Genomic DNA, 17,386 nt, shown 5'->3' with positions numbered 1-17,386 from the left:
CTGTTTAAGACAAGAATCTCCCTCCAGCTGGCACTTGTCAGAGGATCACAGAACTAACTTGTGAATTTGTTGCTTACAAATGACAATTGTGAAGATGTGCATATAATTTTAGTCTTCCATGGACATGTAGATCATGGTAACTTTCTAAGGATGATAAAAGAACAGATTAAATTCAACCATGGCAGTTCAAATCAATCTATTTCAATTCTTCTGGGACTCTCTTGTGTATGCAGTCCCCAGTGAGTCATCATTCAGTTCTGCTCCCTAAACAGTTTTATTGCAAAGCTGGGTGAACATCAAGATAGCTCTTGAAGTGTCATCATAAGGAGGGATGGGGTAGCCCAGCTGAAGGACAAGTGAAAGCAGCAACAACAGACTGGAGAATTCCTTAGACTCCACTCATGGAAAATATGGAATCATAGAACAGCTTTGGTTGGAAGGGATTTTTAAAGGTGCTCTAATCCAACCTCCTTGCAATGAGCAGGGATATCTTCAGCTAGATAAAGTTGCTTAGAGCCCTGTTCAATGTGATCTAAAATTTTTCTAGGGATGGGGCATTTGCCACCTCTCTGGGCAAAGTGTTCCAGACCTCTTATGCTTGGGACATAATTTCCAGTAAGAAGTTAATTCCTCACATTGAATAGCCACATCCAAAAATCAGAACATTAGCTGGTAACAGTGATACAAATTCTGATCTGTTCAAACTCAGAGCAGAGATCTGAATGTCACCATCCAAGTCACTCAGCTAAACTGCTGCTTATTCACCATTCTCTCCTGCACTACTTTTAACCAAATCTGTAGTTGTAATAATAACTTTTAAATGAAAAAATCTCTTTACTCCCAACCAGCCTACTGATCCATTTCTTAAATAAATTATCTTTCAACAACTGAAAGACAAAAGAAAAATAATCTTTTCCCAAAACAGCTTCTAGAGTCCAGCAAAGCCAAATTCTGTGAAAAAACCTGTCTGAATGCTGGAAACAGAGCCTAAAGAGGATCAGCTGTGCTGTTCAAAAGCTATATATCCTAAAAACTTTACTTTCAAATAGATGTGGATAGAAACATTTTTTCTGAAGACTTGATAAGGGATATTTTTAGATAATCTGAAAATTAGGGAGAGACTGCCCTATTTTGGGGGGGGCTTGTACTGCTAAAGTACAAGCTATCCAATTTTTCTGTAAGTAGAATAGACAGAATGAATAGACATTGAACATTAATTTTGATTTTTATTAAAATTTACTTACTTAATGGAAGAACTTTACATGTAATTAACTGAAACAGCAATAAAGAAGCAAGTTAATGTGGCCACCTTGAAAGTAGAGTATTCAATATTTAAAAAGAAATTGCATAGACCAACAGCCTTGAGATCTATGAAACATTTTCGCCCATTAAATAGTACACTTGTGAACACTTACATTATTTTACTGTTCAGTGAAGAAATGTGCCAAATTACTCTGTGGAGAGTGTTTAGGATTTGTTGCATTAATTCCTTTTCTTGGTGCAGTAACATTTCCATGTGGCATGTACTAGAATAAAAGACACAAAAGAAAAATAGAATTTCTGCCATTTAGTGCATTTAACTCTGTCACAAACCAATTTAATTTATTCTGAAACTTTAACTTGTGATCTTGAAGATTTATATTAAAATCTTTATATTAAACTTTTATATTAAAATCTGATCTATGTTAAAATACTTAAGAGAAATGTTTGTTTTATCCAGTTACCTGATTTTTTTTAAAATATTTACTAATAAGTGAATTTGATTGGACATACATTTTCCTAAATTCAAGACATAACCAAATGTACAGTAAAGTAGTTAGAGATAATACCTTGACAAATTCAGGTTTTTAAATTTTAAATTAAAGCTATTATGAGCATTTGTTTTAGCCACTACTGCTGGACTAAGTCTAAAAATACAGCTGTAAATGTATTAATAGTCAGAAGATTTTTTTATTTTTTCTTCGACTTGTCTGAGAGTCTCATTATTCTTCTGTGTAAAACAAGATGCTGCTTATCAGATACACACAAAATATTCTCTTTTCAGTATTTTCCACTAAAGATTCCTTTGTTACAGTCTACACAAACACTTTTCCCACTTCTATTATACAGCACACTCGTTTGTTACAGAACACTATTTTAACATTTTGTTTAAAGAATGATTCAGCAGTTGTCTTCTTGACAGCAATTTAAAATCTTGCTAGTGCAGAGAGTCTCCAGACTCTCTAGAGATAAAAGATGTAAGAAAGGGAGCTCAGCATTTGTTGTGCATGAAATGTATGATGACAAGCCCTTGGACTCTTAAACTGAGTCTTTTCAAAAACAATTTATGTAGTTAATTTTATAATGTAAACTACACTATTTAAAATAGATTTGGAAGGGATTTGCTACTTATTCCAAGGTTATAACTATAAAAGCAATTTACCAAATTTAACCACTCCAATTATTCTCACTGGCTGTATAAGAGCCATAATTCTTTTGAAGAATTGGCAGTGAATGAGTCCTGAAATGTAAGACTATTTTTGAAACAGCTGTGGTACAAGAAGCATTTGGTCCTGATGATTCAGAGCCAAGTAGATCATCAGCCTGCTAAAATCATCCTAGCTTGATGATCAAAGAACATCTAATCTCAGTTAATCTCACAGTGCCCAGTGAATTTCTGTCACATAATAACTGATATATTGAAAGAAAATAACATAAAATAATGTAATATTACAAGGATACAGGAATCATAATAAATCATAATAAATCATTGATATGATACAGAGTATCAGTTGCAAGTGCAACTACCATTTTTACATGTCTACACAGGAAGTCAGATGTAAAGACAAATCTGTGCGAGCAGGTGATGAAAAATTAAAGTCTTGAGGATGTCAGTGTAAATTCAAAACACTGGAGGGGTGAGAGGATGGTATGATATGAGTGATGCATAACAACTTACTGGGATTTAAATTCTTGAGAGACAATGTCATGTATTAAAAATGTTGAATGTAAATCCCATATTATGAAACTAAAACATTCTATTAAGTTCTTATGAGTTCTGTAAGACTGGAAGACCTTTTGAACAATTATTTGGAAAATTAAAATAGGTAAACCTAAGGTAATAAACATTATATATTGAATTAAACTGTATAGAATTCAAGCTAAGAGTAGCACAGAGTAAATGTGCATCCTCATGTATAATGAGAATATCCTTTTACATTAGAAAGTGTCTGTTTTCTTTTCTGTCATTAAGAGAGACTGGAATTTGGAAAGTTTCATGCTGTATAATAGGCTACCTTTTTACTTTTCTTTTTTTCCCCCTAAAAGCAGTATAAAAGTTTGCCTTTACATTATCCATAGAAATTTCTTGAACATCTCTTTGCAATGAATTTAGGATACCAAACTGAGTTTAAGGGTGACTCTTTTTTGCAATGCTCCTACATGAAATAAAACCTATTTTAACATGTATTTGAGACACATTGGAGTATTTGAGACATTTGTAGTATCTAAGAATTTAACACACACATTTTGAAGATCAGGTTCTCTGTATGTGTCTGTTAATGTGGGAATTATACAGGTGTTTGGCAGTAAAAGAAATAGTATTAGACCCAGCCTGGGGCAAACAATATAGACATTATAAATTGGCTGTTTCATTATGCCATACAATTTGGTCCTTAAATGATAGCTATGATGGCTGTCAGAAGGCCAGGATTTATCTGTTCTAAAACCTGCTTTAGCTATTAATATTAAACTCACAATTTAAATTAATAATAAATTCAGGTTTAAACTCCTCAAGCTAACATTTCAGGTGTAAAAACAGGAAAAAGTTTTCTTACCTTTCTAGATCATGTTTTGTAAGAAAATAAGAACCATCCTATCTATACAGTATTATTGAAGTCAAGTGATGGCTGGATTAGTTCCATCCCTAGGCTGAAACTGAGTTTGAACAACACAAACTGTATTTCTTTCACCTCTAGACCACTCTGATGGAATATAAGTTTCATGAACTTGTATCCAGAGTCACCACTCAACTGGTCACCTTTTATTTTTGTCTGTGTATGTATAAATTTTAAATGTACTTGTATATTTTCCAGCTCATTGCAAATATATCTGATTTGAAACTTAGAAAATAGAATTGAAAAATCAGAATTGAAATCACAAATTGAATCACTCAGAATAAGAGAAGAGTAAAGAAAAGCAGTGAAATAAATTCAAACATAAGATCTACCTGCTATATATTCTGATTTTCTGTCTATCTAGAGGAAAATAAGTTTTCTGTTCTCCAGCATGTCTTAAAAATAAAGATTTAGTCAGGAGGGTGGTTCAGTTTAATTTTGTGTTTGGTCTCACTCAGTTACTGATTTACTCTTTTTTTTCAGTTGTGTCCAGAGTTAGTTTCTCTCTCAGATAATGACACTACTGGAATATACTAAAACTGTCTATGTGTCTGAGTACATTCATATTGGATAAGCCAAATATACAAGTTATGAAATTCTAAAACTTAAAGACCTTCTGTCAAGAAAAAGTCTAATTTCCTCTAGGGAAGGTGAAGTCTGATACGTGTCAAAGCCACCAAAAATACCTAGTTTATGAACACCATTGAAATGTTTGTTTTGAAACTGTTTTTCTCTGGATGAAGTCAGTCTACTGTACATCAGCAGCCCACAGAGCACAGTGCAGCTTCTTTTGTTTCAATCCTCAATTGCACATCAAGCTTGCTGATCAGGCTACATTTGCACTGATGCATCTTTCCATCTCCCACCTTGCTACCCATGGTGTTACACTCAGCACAGAAGTCACATAAGAGTGGTAAACCACAGGAGTGTAAGGACACAGTCATGAGAAGAGATTGATGCTCACTCTGTGGTGGGCATGAGGCTTTTCATGAGGGGCTATCAGTCTCAGAGGGAAAAATTCTGGGGGAAAAATTCCCTTGGAATCATCATTCTATTTTAGGAATTCGGCATTTAAAATGGAAATACTGGTTCTACTTTTCTCATGTACAGGAATTCCAAAAGACAGGGAATTTCAGATGGTAATAGACTATGGAAATGTTGCGCCTTGTTCCAAAACTATGTTTTGTTACATAAAAAAATAAATGCAAATACAAAACTATTTATGACTGAAATTGTTTTAAATTTTGGTTATTTCTACTCAGGAAAGAACTCCTTTTGTCACAAAAAAAAAACCTATAAAATCTTTTCTCTGTGTAAGGTCTTCTCAATACCTTATGGAAGTCATTATACTATGGAATTCTATTTTATTTAAGTATGTAACCAATTGCAGAAATTGTATCAGATGACAACTTTATCAAAACATAGATCAAACAATTTTCTCCTAACATGCAAACACCTCTGAGAATTCCAGAATATTTCTGTTCCACATCAGATAAATTCACTACTTCCATACAAGTATTAAAATGTGATTGTACCTCATAATTTCTTTGCAACAGAGTAAATCAAACAAATTCCAAGAGGAAAAAATTCATACTAACCACTAGCTTTGTAAAGATAGCTCTCAAATTGGTTGAGATGCTCCTGCATGGAGTCCTACTCTGTCCATCACCCTTGTCTTGCAGGATTTATGAGCTACATGAACTACTCTCCCTTTTTTTATTTCTTCTTTGTCAGGAAATTCTATCTGGGGCCTGAGAAATGAAATTTAAATGTAGTTTTTAAAATAACAACCAGATGTTGGAGGGAAAGGTTTCAGTTTTAGCAAATTCATATTTTAAGAAAAATTCCTATCCTATCTCTCCCTAGAACAATGTATTATGTCATATATAGCCAGAAACAAAGGCATGAAAAGGTAGGCAAAATATCATGTAGCTAATGCTTAGCATTTTGAGATTGTTAATTAGGTGCCTTCCTGCTTTTTGTGTGAGGAATATTTTGCCAATGGTTGCTAATTATTATAGCAATTAGGTTTAATAAGTCGAGAATTTCACAAGCTTAGGTCTTCTGGGTTACACTTTAGCCAATAGGGAACGGGTGTTAATTAAGGACAAAGAAAAGAAGAATTAAGAAGATTTGATGGGTTTAAGGAAACAGCAATTAAACAAAGTGCTAGAGTGATTTGCATATTTTAATAAGTCAAGAACTCTTGGATGTTCAGGAAAAAAGTTACATTTTCATTACTCAGTGTAATTTTTCCAGAAGATCTCTTCTCAGATTTTAACACTTTGTCTCCAGGAATATGAGATGAATGTCGGTTTTCAAGTCTTTACTATTAGTGCTTTAAAACTGGTTCTAGACCTCAAAATAGGTAGTATTAGTATAAATATGAGCACTAATGGAGCTTGCTTTTATTTTGAGAGAACCAATGTCTTGTCCTGAGTACAGTATCTATAAAGAAGAGCCTGCACAGGCTACCTCGCCTGCATCTGTGACCTGCTGCCAAGTATTAAGCTCTATGTCCTCTAAAAAGCAGTTACATAAATATCAGGGGAGAAAAACACTATTTCTTTTCCCTTGGTGAAAACAACAGAAAAGATTTGTAGGGAATGAAATTTATCTCCTTCAATAGAGAAAGAGATCACTATACACCTCAACAGTCAGTGATGGGACACTGTCAAACCTATAGACTTGGTCTTGGTTCTGTGTTTTTTTAGGCAACAAATGAAAAACCCAATTGTTGGTGTGAAGAGAATTCACCTCGAACTAGCTCTAATTCAATAGGAATAGTTCTGAACGGACTACAAAATACAGTGATGTGGACAAAGAGTAGTTTTATTTAGAACTCAACCACACTATTCCATGAAACAGTACATTACACCTGGGCATCTTAACTGTTTAAGACTTAGCAGCTTAGGAGAAGGTCCTAAATTAAAAGCACATTGTAAGGAAAACTCAGATAGCATGCTCACTAATAGTATTTGCTCAGAACCAACTTTTCATCATCGAAATATTAAAATATAGAAGATGATCTGAGTGCAATTCATGCTAGGAGCACCTGTTTCTTAATGACTGTGCTATGGTGCTGTAAGTTAGCATTCACAGTAGGAAATTTACATGAGCCACGAGGGTTGTAAACTGCTGATTTATTCATCAGCTAGTGAGGAATTGATGTGAGGAGCTGATCATTAGTGTCACAAAAACAACAGATCTATTGAAACCCACTAAAGTTCAAACATAAATTGCTGAAAATATCACACAGATGCCAGACTGGTAAGTAGGACGATGCTTCTGCAGAGCTTAATACGAACCCTTCAATTTTTTTTTTTTTTTCTTTTGGAAGGGGGCAGGGGTGGGGGAGTTGATCGGGTTACTTAATAAAGAGGTGAGCAGGAAATGAGGAGAAGAAAGAGATAAGGAAAGAGAGAAAGTAGGTATGAAGAGGTTTTCTTGTCTATGGATCAGGCCAAAACTACATAGAATCATTAAGGCTGGGAAAGACCTCCAAGATCATTGAGTCCAGCCTTTGATCAGACACAACCTTATCAACTAAACCAGAGCACTACATGCCATGTCCAGTCATTTCTTGAACACTTCCAGGGCTGGTGACCTCACCACTCTCCTGGGAATTCCATTCCAATGCTTGACAACCCTTCCTGTGAAGAAATTATTTCTGATGTCCAACCTGAACCTCCTCTGGTGCACCTCAATGTCATTTCTTTTCCTGTCACTATTTGCCTGGAAGAAGATGCCAGCCCTCACCTTGCTGCAACCTCCTTTCAGGTAGGCAGTACAGTAATTAGATTGTAATATAGACTGTTTATTGAGCAGGAGAGGAAGAACATCTGCCTGTGCTCCCCACAATCCCAGTGTCATTTCTACTACCAAAATTAAATAAAAATCTAATTGTATGCGTGTTGCAGACATAATAACAGAAGAATCCTCATTTTCAGTAATAACACAGGCAGCAAACACCTTACCTTCTACTGTTTAAATTGCCACTTATCATGGAACAGAATTCCATACCAAGTTTTAATATAGCAGCACAATAAGAAAAAGCATGACCAAAATAGCACTATGCAAACTTAAAAGTTCATTGATTGATAGAAATAATAACACAAAACCACTGGTAGTCACACAGCCTTAGCCATCTGCTGCTGCAGTTACTACATCTTTCTTTTGTGGGGCTTGGGCACCAGCAAACATAATAAAACATTTGTTCAATTTAGAAATAGGCAGTTACAGTAATATTGCCATAGGCATAATAATAATAAAACTACCTTCCATCTCTCCAGTTGCTCTTTAGCTACCAAACAAAGTAATTTCTAAGCATGTATTATCATTTCAAAGGTGATAGTCAAAAATTCAGACTCATCTACCCCTCTTAATTTCTGAATCCCACTAAACATAAATAATAATTTACATATAAATTATCACATTTCTGAGGCTGTGAGTGAAAATATCTTCTGCTGACCTAGCTAATAATCTGGGAGATTCTTAATCAAAGAACAACATAAAAGAAATACCAGAGGTCCTTACACAATAGAAATAGTGTGCATAATAAATGTGCTGCCTAATCAGATAAAATTCAAAGATTTATAAATAGAGTTTATGGAAAGAAACCTCTTCTCCATTTTCACTAAAAGATTTTCATTATAGAAAATAAAAATTATCTCCTTTAAGACCACTTTATAATACCTAATTCCAAGCTTCATTGAATATCGTTTTTATCTTGCATTTCCCTTTCACAGAGACTCTGTGGATAGTTCATTACTCCCTCCTGGAACCAAGAATTTGAGCACAAGTTCCCCAATCTGAGAGAAGTCTTCTGCCATCTAATCTCACTAGTCCTTTTCCATACAAATGTTCCCATCTCCTCACAGGTGAAGCCAAGGTTAAAATTTGTTGGTGGTTTGTGGGTTATGAGAATGTCTCTGTACTGAACATAGCAGTGGAGCATACCCTGGTTGGTGTGACACTTTGACTGAAAAAAAAAAATACAAAGCTTTCTTTCAGAGTTATCCAATTTGCAAATATCCCAAGACGTCTTGGACCAGGTTGATAATTTGTTTAGATGAAATGAATGTTGAAATACAAATAAATGCAAAAGCAAGATTAAAACAGGAGAGCTGTGGAGCTCTTTGAAAGGGTGGCTCTGAAAAGCTCTCAGGTCTTATTGCTAAACAATACCATATACATTGAATTTGCAATAATACTGCATGTATGCAATAATCATACCTCTGTCATCTCATAAGAAACCAGTGAAATCAGAGTAATTTTTTATTGATGGCAAGGTGCTGGAATGCTACACCCATGCTGTGAATGTAGCCAAGGGAATTCTCTTAGTTAAGAATGAGGGTTACACTTCAGCAAAATATACAGATCAGCATTCACTCTGATCCACCCAAACATGATAGTGCAATATACCTGGAGCACATCTATCTAAACATGTCTAGATTGTGTTTGATAACACACTAGCAAATTTTACCTGTGTGATGAATAAATGCCTGTCATACATTGTTTGGAAGATTATTTTGCAATTGTCTCTGTTATTGAGTAGACAGAATATGATTATCAGTGACACAGTTGTTAAGTCTACTAAAATTATTTGACAATAATAAATGAGCTTATGACTTCAGGCTGAGGACTCCATGCCTATGACTACTTTGTGCTGGATATTACACATTGCTGGAGAAATGACCTTTACTGACCTATGGTAATAATGTCAAATGTCATGTTTCTCCTGCTCTGCAGGGAACAGACTACACCTAATGAATGTCCTAGATTTCAAGACAGGAGCTCAAAAGAGCACTTGAATGGGTGGAAATATAACAATGGCAACTGAAGACCTCTTGATAACCCTTGATAGAAAGGTCAAATGCAGGACCTGTGCACTTTTGGTTAGTGGTTCATAGAGAATGGGATTTTTTCTGTGTGTTGCCTCCATAAGAACATTACATTACATTTAATGATTTACAGTTCTTCCAAATGAGAATATGTAATTACTGTCAAGAAAGACAATCTATTTCTGTGCTTATTATACTTTCAATTTTTTAAAATCTACAAGTTCCTTTGGTCATCTGTCTTTTTGATAAAAGCCTTGTGGTCATGCTTTGATAATCAAAGGCAGACTTGAATTAAGAGATGGATCTTGCGTTTAAAAGAGGATAAAATTTAAACTCCTTTTCAAAGGATAGGAACTTAGTCATAAACTTTAGATTAATATATCATTCAAATTTTTCTCATCTGAGAAATACCTCTGATTCAGGAGGTGGAACTGCTGAAAAATAACATGAATATGTAACTACAAGGAACATTCCAGAGTACAGGAAATATTTCATTCCTGTTGTTTTAAAACTGTGCATTCAACAAACTCAACTGGACTGCTCATCTCTTTTGTTAAATGACATTTGTCAGATAAAATTGGCAGTATTTCAAGAATGACAGCACAAATAAAAGTATTTGGAAAACATGAAATTACAGTAGGAAGAAGGTAGAAAAGGCACCTTTGCTTTGTCCATTAAGAGATCATTTTCACAGTGCACATATCAAGTTTCAGTTGTTAAATCTCTCCTCTGAGCTCCCCATCCTTGATATCCAGAACATGTGATCCTGACAGGATAGAGCTAACAGCTTTATTTGTATCTCTTAATTACAAGCATGCCACCTGGAAAGATCCTGTGTGCCCCAAAGTCCCCCAGACCATTTTTTTCTATATCATTCCATCAAAATGTTATTATTTACAGAATTCATGTTTAGCTTGTTTCCTTCCTGAAAACTTTATTGTAATCTCAAATACCAAAGTCAGACTGTTTATTTTGTATTTTGTTTTCAGAAAAAAAAATCATATATATGGCTTGGCATTTTATTGATCAAGAAAATGTATGTCATCATCAGTGACAAAGCTTCCCTAAGAAGTGTCATCAATTAAGTGTCTGATGAGTACAAATTCAGAGGTAGAAGAGAAGGTAAATAAAAGAAATTAACTTTATGCAAGGAGAACAGATACATATTATGTTTATTACAACATTGTAATATTGCCATAACAATAGAAAATTAAAAATTTATCTAACCAAATCAAAAGATAAAGCTTAAGATAGAGCAGAGCTGTGTAGGGGGAAGAATCACTGGATTTCCAGTGATCTCTTAAAAGAGCACAACTTATTTTTTGTTTCTAAAGAACCCAACAGCATCACAAGTCAATATTTATAATGGAGATAATGGACTGATCTACTCACTACTAAAGTAGAGCAACTGTGCTGAGAAACTTCAGAGTGTTGTGTACAAAACAATGTTAAAATAAAGGTTTATTCAGAAAAAAATTGCAATCATAATTTGAGATAGCAAAAAAAAAAAAAATAAATGATCATTTATTGTCCAGATTCATATTCTGTCATTATTCAAAATGTCACTTTAAGCCAGAAGGTTTCTGAGGATATTTTATTTTTACAGCAGTAAGTGCTCAACTAGGAGACTGTTTTTGCAGCAACACGACTGTCACTGTCCTGGGACATTTCTCCAATGCTGTTACAGATGCAAAAACCATCTCAAAGCCAGTTTTGTGGCTTGGCTTGGGACTTTTTGGGGTTTTTTTGCTGTTGGGGTGTTTTTTTGGGTTTTGTTTTGTTTGGTTTTGTTTTGTTTTGTTTTGTACTTATTTTCCTTGAAAATAGTTAATCTATTTATTGGCAGATGAACTATAACTAGTATGTAAGGTCTGGTGCTCTAGGACCACAGTGGTAAGGTTGTTTATCATTGTGCCTTGACTACACTCTCACTTTCTTTTATAAACATTGATTGTCCACCACACTTTAGATTATAACTCCAGAGTACACTTAGTGTTCAGTTCAGTGAAATACAGAAGCCTTTTCTTCTTGTCTAGAGACTGTGAAAATCCATGACTGATGTTTTCTTTTTTGCAACTAGTTGATCCAAGGAGTTGCTAGACAGTAAACCAGCAAAAAATATTTTTTCCAAGGGAATTGTACTTATTGAGAATGTGGGAAACAGCATTTTATTGAGAGAAACCATAAGATACGCAGACGAGAGTAAAAATTAAAAAAGAAAAAAGGTAAATTAATGTCTTATTTTAAAAATGCAAGATTACCGAAAAGCATCATCACACGGTTTTAAATTATTGAAATGTAAGTATTTGGTGCTATCTGATTTCTGTAGGAATATATTGTCTTTGAGTTTTGGAGGGAAATTCTCTGAGTTTGGCATGTATACTGTTTACTGCATATAGTGGCAATGGATTGCTTGTGGATATGTATGATCAACTGATGGGCTCTGTACTATCCCTGGCTGTCCTCACCAAACAGATCCCTTCACCTCAGAACACATCCTGAACAACCAGCACTGCTTTAAATGGTTATTATCCTTCAGGGACCTCAAATAAAATGTTTTTTGGAGGAGAAAGTTGGGTCAGGGTATTCCTCTATAAGATACCAGACTTTCACATGCTTTCTCCATCATCTGTGCCCAAATTTGTGTTTGTATGGGTAGGGGGAAGGAAAAGGAGGAACATGTGATGATCTATACACTAATAAAGGTAATTCATCTTTGACAATTCCCTGCATAGGCACCTAAATTTTCCATGGTGCTGCATATTTCAAAGTGACAGATCTGTCAAGATCAGCTTTTGCCACGTACACACTTTTGATGCAGCTGGTTCCTTGGACTGCTGGGCAGCTTGTGTGTCTCAGTTTGCTGATGGAGGGAGGACAAGAACCTTTGCAGGATGGTGAAACCAGGACACAGAAATAAGGTGGTTAAGTTCTGCAGGCCTTTGCTTACATATGAGAAGCTTTCTGGTCACTTATACAAGCACAAGACACTTCTGCTCTACTGACATTGGCTGCTTCTGTAGCAAACCCAAGTGGTTTGAAATGCTTAGTATATAAATTAGAATGCTTACAAAAGTATAGAGATGTTCTAGAAACATGTTAGAGTATAAAAAGTAGATTGTTAAAGGATGGTTAATTTTCAATTCTAAAATAGCTGATTGTTTATAAGAATCAGTGAAACAGGTAGAATTGCCTGTCACTAAGCATGCTCAGGGGTTTCGCTTAAGAAGGTCTTTCTGTGTGCATCTGTATTGTTCTGTCAGTTTGGAGTTCCAAATCCCCTCATCTCAGAAACTAGATTGGTTTTAGTTCTTTGGCTCTGTGTGAAAGCAAAACAAGAACTTATTTGCCAGCCAGGAAACCTAGGCCTGAGAATGGACTGTGCCACATTTAATTCCCCTGGCCATAAAAAAAAATTATGGTCTCAGTGAGTCAAGTTAGACTTTGGTCTAAGATTCTACACTTGAGATAAGCAAAGTCAAGAGAAATGGAAATCCCTAGACTCCATTTGGGATACTCTCCCAACTCAAGAGCCCTCATGAACACAAATCCAGGAGTAAGACTCACATTTTCCATTACATATTTATGTTGATAGAAGAAGAGCCACCAAACTGGTGTAAATACAATGCTAATCATCAATGTCTTTCATATAATAAATGAAGACTTCAGAGATTCGTATTTTTGCAGTTTTAATTCATGCAGCCCAAGATTGCGTCACCACTTTTAACAGGATTCATGACAGCTAATTGCACTTGCATATATTTATTTGTTTATTTATTTATATTGGACAGAAAACACCTGAATGTGCTGTATTCAGTAGGTACATTAAAACCCTCAAGAATCTGACTTTAATATTGTTTAATCTCTTCTGACCTCAGGAAGAGGCTGTAGAGAATTTTCACAGCCATTTATCCTAATCACAATTTATTTTTATCTTTATTTTAAAGAATTATGAAATCAGATTATTGTTTTATATCGATTTTTTGCATCAGTTTTTAATTTTATTTTGACTGCAGTGAAAATCTGATTCCTATCTTAGAATCATAGATTCACATAATATTCTCAGTTGGAGGAGACCCATCAGGATCATTGAGTTCAATGCACAGAATACCCCAAGAGTCACACCATGTCCCCAAGACTATTGTGCAAATGCACCTTGAACTCTGTTGGGCTTGGTGCTTCCTGGGGAACCTGTTCCAGGGCTCAACCACCATCTCTGGCTAAAAAACTTTTCCTGATTTTGCCAGAAAATCTCAAGTCTTCCATCCCTGGAAAATTTTAAAATTTTCATTTTATGTGTGCAAAATGTTGCTGGCAACAGCACACCATGTCTCCCAGTGACAAGACCTATGCAGAATGGTATCAAGAATATGTGTGACTACCTACTCATACAAGTAAGAGTCATGCTGAAGGGTAGGCACACACCCTTGCTGAGTGGCAACTGATGTGCCTTGATTAACAATTTTTTTTTCCTTATTTCCTTTTCCCTTATTTTTGGGCTGGGCTGTTTTCTCTTTCTCATTAGAACAGATTATTTTATGTCCCTTTTCCTCAGGAATCCTCTTTGACACAGAGCAGTAAATCCAAATAACAAGAACCTTTTTGCTTTTCTTCAGCCTCTTGGGTGGGAAGCAGGTTAGATATGCATGAGCTAAGGTTCTGAAACTGAGGCAAAGATACCTGACACTTATGTTTTAATATTTTTTTTCAAAGATTGTTCAATGTGGCCCATGTGACATCCATCACATCTTTATTAACAATTCCACTGAAATTACCAGGCAAGGGGAAGCACTAAAGTTAATGACAGGTGTGATGTCATCTGAAGGTTTTAAAGGAATTACCCTGTTCAGGTTTCTGGAACCTATTTACATGGTTCTTGAACTCTGGTTGATACTAAAAACATTTCTCTAAGATTTCCTTGTGAAATTGTGACCTTGAAATCCCACTTTTATATTTCCATTGAGCTGAGAATTCCTGAGTTGGTAATTCTATATTATTACCTTGGGCTGGCAATAAGGGGGTTTATCTTTAGTGAGGCTGTCTTCATAAGGAAGCACCTCTCACGTGGAACAAACAAACTTTTTCAAATAAAATTGAGTTCAGCTATAGAAGATAAACAGGAAACCAGTATAAGGTGAAGAAAAAAAAAAAACCCCAAACATTGAATTAGAAAGGGCAACAATCATTTAAAAAATTTTATTTGTGACATTGCAGTTCTGGGAAAGGGCTGCCTAGTAGGATCCCCATTCCTGTAGTACATCTAAGAGCTACCAGATGTAATTACTGTTTAGAAGACTCAGGGTGATTAAAATACCATTTGTGGCCTAATCAAAACTTCCACAAGTTTCTGCAGAGAAAACATACCTACATTTTAAAAATATTCCGTTAAATATTCTATAAATGTCATGTATTTATAGAGTATATTTCAGGGAACAAAAATATTTCTGAAAGCTTTAGCAAACCTTCTCCAAGCATAATATAGCTAATTACTGGTCTTTCATAGGAGCATGAATGAAATCTTCTAAGTATATCATAGAAAAATTAGAGCATTTAATACATCATCTGCTAAGGATATCAAGCAAAAATTAAAGCTTTTCACAAATTATCAGATATGTATAATCCTATCTGAAGCCTTTTAATCCAAAGAGAATATATCACAGTTCCTGTAGAAAAGTTACTTCTGTTCTCAATTCCAAATAATACTAAAGTCAGAGTTAATGCTAGCTAAAGGTGGGTCATGTCTCCTCTTTGGTAATAGATGTCTAGTAGATGATGTCTGCTGTTCTGAATTAATCTAGAACCTTAGCATTGCCAGCAAAACCACAGAGGGAACTATGTAATATAATTGTTTGATAAAGCTTTTAAACATTTTGTTGGCACTGGTGACAGTGGTTCCATAAAGTGTTTTCTGTAAGGTGTTGCATGACTAATTGTGTTTCTTCAGTCACATTTTTTTTAAAGTGAAGGGGAAAATCATCCAAAACTAAAAGAACACCACTTTTGGAGTTTTGAAAAAGTACTTCAAAGTTTAAACATACCTGCATAAAAATGACTTGTGAAAATTAACTACTGAGGTATCATCCACTCAACTTGCCCACACTTCCCAATTTGCCCATGAGAATGTTGTGTGAGACAATGTTGAAAGTCTCACTGAAGTCAAGGTGGACAGCATCCACTGCTTCCCACTCACCCATCCAGGTAGTTGTTTCACTGTAGAAGGCAATTAGATTTCCCAAAGTGTAAAAATTTAAAGGATTTTAGAGAGCCAGCTGCCATGCTTAAATCATAGAGATAGGTACTATTGTAGAGTAAAGTAAAACATTGTAAAAAAAAATAATTGTTTGATATCTGCTTATAGAGTGAACACTACTGTTTTCGTATTGGCTTTCAGGGAGAAAAACAAACATTTCTGTGTATAAAGCTGAGGAACAATGCAACAATGTTAGCAAAGGAGAAAAAAAACCTCACTGAGCTGGGTAAGGAAAAAGATTAGGAAAAAGTACAAGAAAAAGAGAAAGGCCAGTTTTTCTGAAATGTATTAAGGTCCTTTATTGACTAGGGGCTTTAATTTGCTCCCATCATGGCAAAGAACACATCTTTCTAATCTGTTAAAAATTTTCTGGTTTTTGTACCATCAGGAAACTTATGAGATGGATTCCTACAAGTTTTAATTCAGATCTAATGAGATCTGACCCAATTATAAACTTCCTCATGATAACTCATAAGCTGCATCAAAAGAATGACTTCAGGGAAGCTGCTTTAGAAGTTATGGAAGGCAAGCTTAGAATTAGAAAATTAAAGGGGGACTTCTCTACCTTCTATGCTTAAAGTTAGAAATAATGGAAAAGAAAAATTGTAAATTTCTGTTATAGGAATGTTGCTTTAAAGTGAGTAATAGACATAAATGACAACAGACTGAATCAGTGGCAGCTCTGCTATTGCATTTTAGAGAAGCATTTTAGTGTTAATGAAAGTGTTTGCAAAGGAGAAATGTTGAGTTATAATGCTGAATTTAGTGCATTAAAATGCATAGTTGTGATTTAGCAGTGTGTGTCAAAGATGGTTAACACTTAAAATTGTTCTAAGTGAAAATCATGAGAAGGCAAGCAAAAATTAGTAAAATTTTGAAAATGAAGTTCATATACAGTGACTGGGACAAATTCCTAAGAGAAAAAATAAAGCTTTATGAAAACCTCCAGAAAGGCACATTGACATCAGGAAAATGTAGATTATGCAATAAGGGGACCTGGGATATATATGTATTAATAATAAAGACATTTAATAATGTTGGAATTTTCAAAATTATGCTAGAAATAAGAAGACATTATTTTCTGAAAGACATGATAACAGTCAGTTTCAGGTTCTGCAGTTGCCAATTAAAGCATTTGGTTTTCCTCCTGTGATGGCCCACAAACTCCTGTTTTATTTTAATTATTTTTTTAAATGAGTGGAAATAAGACAATAGAGAGGTAGAGAATTTAGTTGATCAAGTCAAATATAAAATTATTTAATATAGTCTTTCATTGTGCCTTAGTGTTAAAAATATGATAGTCGTGAAGTAAGTTTCTAGTAGAAAACTTTATTGTTCACTCTACCATATTAATACTAATCAAAATTAAGAATAATGCCCTGTTCCAATACTTTAGGTCTGTTCCAATGATTGTTATT

This window comes from Oenanthe melanoleuca, chromosome 1A, assembly GCF_029582105.1.
Source record: "Oenanthe melanoleuca isolate GR-GAL-2019-014 chromosome 1A, OMel1.0, whole genome shotgun sequence".
Classification (NCBI taxonomy): domain Eukaryota; kingdom Metazoa; phylum Chordata; class Aves; order Passeriformes; family Muscicapidae; genus Oenanthe; species Oenanthe melanoleuca.
The sequence above is the reverse complement of the archived record's forward strand: the minus strand, read 5'-3'. Positions refer to the sequence as shown.